The following is a 5,380-nucleotide window of genomic DNA, read 5'->3' on the forward strand; positions in this document are numbered from 1 at the left end:
AGCCAACATCAAAGTAAATGGTGAGAAGCTTGAAGCAATCCCTCTAAAATCAGGGACTAGACAAGGCTGTCCACTTTCTCCATACCTATTCAACATTGTCTTGCAAGATTCTTAATGTAAACCAAAGACTTTAACACTATATCCATCTGAATAAAGTACAAAGTAATTCTTCATGTTCTACTATGTTAAAAATCACAAAGGAAGGCTAAGAGCAGGACATAGCTACTATTGTTTCTTCCTAAAGCATTCTACTTACCCAAAAAGACAGACTGAAGACAAAGACAAAGGAGAAAATCACACAACTAATTTCATATATGAAAACTGTTTGTATACATGACTTATAAGCAAAATGAAAAGGCCTTACAGGGGTCAATTGTTTAGTCCTCAGCATACCCAAAGATGAGCCTAGGAAAATGTTATATATGAAGATAAATCAAACGGATCCAGACCATTTTGTGGGAAATAAAGAAAATGGAAATATACAGCAGTTCAAATTTAATATCAGTACAACTGTTCCTTAGCCCTATAAATCTAAGTATGCAGTAAGTTTTATTTGAAACAAATCAAACAATCCATGTTTTGTGATAGGATTGCTTTCATGAACTTAATTTTTTGAACAAACATTTATTTGTCAGTCTGTGCCATGGCTTCTACTTAGGGCACAAGGATGAAAAGAAACAGACATCATATTGTCCCCAGAGAATTTACACTCTACAAAAACACTAATAAATATTGAAACAGACTTAATAAGAAACTACTAGAATATTAGGCTTTCAGAAATGTTTTGTTCAAATTTATTTGAACAAAATGCATATCAAAAATCAATAAACTGGGCTGGAGAGATGGCTTAGCCATTAAAAGTACTGGCTGTTCTTTCAGAGGTCCTGGGTTAAATTCCCAGCAACCACATGGCTCATAACCATCTGTAATGGGCCCTAGTGCCCTCTTCTAGTGTGTCTGAAGACAACGATTTTGTACTCATATACATAAAATAAATAATTAAAAAATACAATTTTAAAAACCAGTAAGTTTTTCAATTTCCTATATCCAGATGAGAAAAATAGATTTTGTATGAGTAAAATTACTTTTGATAGTAAGTCAACCATCAGAAACAGGGAATAAAGACAGCTAAACCCAACTGAACTGTACAGCCATACTGAACAGAAGTGAAAGATCAAACTTGTGTCTGACTGAAAATGTTTTATTTTATCATGATAACACTTAAAAACAAACTTTCTTGCACTTATTCTTTTATGGGAACAGGGTAGATGAGCATGCCATAGTGTGCCTGGTGCAGGACAGAGGACAACTTGCAGGAGGTGCCTCTCTTCTTCTATCACTTGGGTCCCTGGAACTAAATCCAGATCTTGAGCTTTGCAGCAAGCACCCATTAACACTAAGTCATCTCTCCAGCCCTTACTATGCTCATAAACATTAATGAAAACATTTTGAACACTATTTTATTTTTAATTATGTGTGTATCTGTGTATGTGCACAGATCAGCTGCAAAAGGCCACAGAGTCCAGAAGAAAGTATGAGAGCCCCAAATCTGGAGTTATGCTCCAGATATGGGTGTTGGGAATAAACCCCGGATGCACCTGGAAAAGGAGAATATGTCTAAAGCACTGAGCCATCTCTTCCTTCGGCCCACTAGGATAATGCCTTTAAATCTTGCTCTAGAACTCAGGCTCAGCGAATTCAGAAGGCAAAGTCATCCTTTCCTGCCTATTAATGATTGCAACTTAGTAATTCTTATAAAATCATAATGAGTTGGAAGAGTAGCAATGATCTGACAGTGTTACTATTCAGTACTGACTTTTAAATACTAGTTGTGTAATTTTTAAAATTTTGCCAATGATGTATTTTTAACTTTGAAAAAATGAGCAATGAATTAGCTAGCCAGCTAAGATATATTAAGCAGCAAGAGAGGCTTTCTATATATTATCTGTCATACCTCACAAACAGCCTGTGATACTTTTGTTAATATGTGTAGTTCGTCTTGTATACTAGTATTGTTTATTTGCCTACATTTCAAAGTGTGTGACTGCTTGGTTGAAAAATTTTAAATAATACTCAAAGACATGGTTTTCTATATATAGCTAGGGCATTTTAAACTATTATATGTTTACAAATCTAATCTCAAAGAGTATAAATCTACCACGAGTTAAGTATCTCATAAAACTGTAGGAAAACACTGAATCATGAGGCTTAGTTCTCAATTTCAAATATGAATATTGTTCCATAGAGTTTTAGGTATAATACAGAATATGTTCAAATATTATCAAAATGAGTCTATAAAACTATATTATTTATACCATAATTTTCTGAATGTTTCTTCATTAACAAGCCACCGCATTTTTTCCTCCTCTTTTCATTAATGACAAACTGTCCTGTCCTTCCTAGCCCCGTGGATCGACCCTACGCTTACATTACTGCTTCCTCCTAAAACTTCTGCTTCCAGAATTGCTGCTCAGACAAACGGAATGCAAGGCTGATGCTGATCATCGAGGCCGACATTCCTCACGCAGGACACAAATAAATGCTGATCCGAAATATTTACATCTTCAAAGAAGTGGCACTTCTTTACTAAATGCCTTGTGCTTGCTCTCATGGCTTCATGTTTTAGGGGACAGGGAGGTCAGTTAGGTAGTACCTCCCTGCACGTATGGTGAATGTTATAAAAAAGCTCACTCTCAATACCCAGTGAAACAGACGAGGCAGTCTCAGGTCAGACAGCTTCCTGGAGTTTTACTGACATGTGAGCTAATGCAAGACCAAAAAATATTAATTTATAAAACAAAAAAGAGGAAATGAAGGACATTCCATGAGCATAGAAGGAAGCAAAGAGAACATGACATATTTGAGGAATTATGAGGTACTTGGGACTTATCCCAGGGGCGGACAGTGCAGTGTGATGAGGCTGGCAAATGTTCAATCATGAGCGTAACTCGACCCAGCTGGAAAATGTGCACTTCACTCTGAGAGCTATGGGCAGCCACTGCAAGATGCACACTTCACAAACCATCTAGTGTTTGGGGAACTGCAGAGAGTAGCCCTGGCACCGTGACCAGAGCTATTTAGCTGGGAACAATTTGTGAAACTTCCTATGAAAATACTTCAAATGGCAGTTGGAACCTGAAATACCTAATTTTGTTAAATAGTTTTCCTTCTGAAAGTATACTTTTGTTTCTTCCAAATCACCTTTTATTAATTTTTCTTTTTATAATTAGAAAAAGTTAATGGAATTTTTTAAATGAAGATATTCCCAAGAAACATATCACTGTGGCCCAATATACTTGTGCTATATTTATTACCCACTAAAAGCCTTATTTCACTGAGAATGTACATACTTAGAAAATATTAACAATGCTATGTAACAGTGCAGGAAAAAAAAATTCTACCCTACACTGCTGCTCCAATTGAGCAATAAACTCACAGAGCAAAGCACTTGCAGTGTACAAACTGGTTTTGACTTGCTTCACCCTGGTGCAACCAAGGGAAATAAAATTAGGGGCAGGCAATCGAAGCAAAGGGTCAAGTAATTTGTGACTTCTCTTTACTGTTACAAGTTAAAAGAAGATAGAAATTGACCAACAGATTATCACATTGAAAAGGGGGAATGCGGAGGCAATGTGAAGAGTAGGTAGCTGCTCCTTTTAAGAAACCCTGTTGGGCGAGTTAAAGGGAAAAGATAAACTGCCTAGAGCTAGCGCAGAGCTGGGTATCTTGCATCACCCACATTCTTCTCTTGAGTATAACTAGATTTAGGAGCAATATATCTTATTTTAAGATAGTCCAAAATAGTAACACTTCAACTTCCTGGCAAAGATCAAGGTCAAAAAGATGTCACTTTCCTCAAAGGCTTCAGCCTGTAAATATTTGATTTATGGATACATCTAACAGGTTTAGTAATGCTATTTTCAAACAGCCGCAAGTCATAATGGGAAAGGAAGTCTAGGCTTCTTCAAGCAGGCAAGAAGCTATTGAATGTTCATTCTCCTTAAATCTTCACATTTGAACAGCACATCTTAAAAACACAGACATCCCTGATTATTATTATTACTATTATAATTATTTGTATGTGCACATGTGCGCCCACAGAAGACTGTATGTGCTGTGCGGAATACTCTGGGGCTAGAGTCATAGGTGGCTGTGAATCACTGCTCTACTTGAGTGCTAGGAACTGACCTTGAATCCTCTGGAATGTCAAGTAAGTGCTCTTAACTGCCACAGCATATCTCCAGCCCGTTTGCTGTGATTTTTCACCCATCCCTAACACTCAATTCACCATGAGCTGCACTGACCTCCACTCCACACACAACTTTCACCCTCCTCAGAGACCCTGCTCTGAGACTGTACATGTCTGTGTGTGTCTGTGGGTCTCACTACATAGCTCAGGCTTGCCTTGAATTTGCAATAATCTTCCTGCCCCAGCCTCCTGGGCATTGAGAATGTATCCATGTGCCACCATGCCTGGCTCTCACTAAGTTCTAGAAACTAAGTTCTAACAGTTATTTACATCATCAAATATGGAGGATGGACCCAGTGTTTGACTAGAAGCCTCTCTCCTGTTGGCTAGCACAGTGCTGGGAGCTATACGTGCTACCAGAGGAAAAAGGTAAGGTCAATGAATACAAACCCTGTGAGCTGTAGCAGTAACCTGCCTGCAAGATAAACCCATGAGGCAATAGTGGCTCAAGTAATATAAGGAAAACCAACCACTTACTTCTACTGGACTTAAGGCCTGCTCCATGAATGGGATCAAAACTATATTTGAAACTGTTAATGAGGCTAAGAACTTGACACTGCATAGGTGATGAGCTATAATGTAAAATCTGCTATTGTCCTAGATGAGCAAAGGAATAAAATGACTCCTAATAACATACTGCTATATGTGTAGATCAGGGCAGTACTCCACCCCACCAGAGAGGCTTTTTCTCACAGTAGAGGATAAGTAACAGAGAGACCCACAATGGGACAGCACAGAGAGTAGAGACTCTGGCACACTCTAGCCTCAAGACTCAGCACACTATGTAGAACCGTACACAGATAATGAAACACAACAGAACTGATGCACATATGAACTCACAGCGCCTCTGACAATAAACACAAAACCTCTACAAGTTCAAGCCAGATAGATCCCAGAAAAGAAAAGGGGAAATGGAAACCGAGTCTAATCCCTAACCAAGAATCTCTTGGCAACTGGTAGCTGCCAGGAAAAGGAAAATCAGTTTTCTTCAAGAAGTAATGCTGATCAGCACCAGGGTAGCTAGAGCGCAGGGTCGCCTGACACCCGCCAGCTACCCACAACCCCAGCCACAGGATTTTGAGACTGCTGGTGAGTGGAACACAGCTTCTGCTCCAGTCCAATCACACGGAA

The 5,380-nt window shown here is 38.7% G+C and overlaps 1 protein-coding gene across 12 annotated transcripts in view; it reads right to left on the bottom strand.

The window, feature by feature from the left end:
* Ehbp1 (EH domain binding protein 1) overlaps positions 1-5,380 on the bottom strand; it is a 275,350-nt gene that overhangs the window by 146,058 nt on the left and 123,912 nt on the right. The window lies entirely within an intron of this gene.

The sequence above is a fragment of the Mus caroli genome, chromosome 11, assembly GCF_900094665.2.
Source record: "Mus caroli chromosome 11, CAROLI_EIJ_v1.1, whole genome shotgun sequence".
Lineage (NCBI taxonomy): Eukaryota > Metazoa > Chordata > Mammalia > Rodentia > Muridae > Mus > Mus caroli.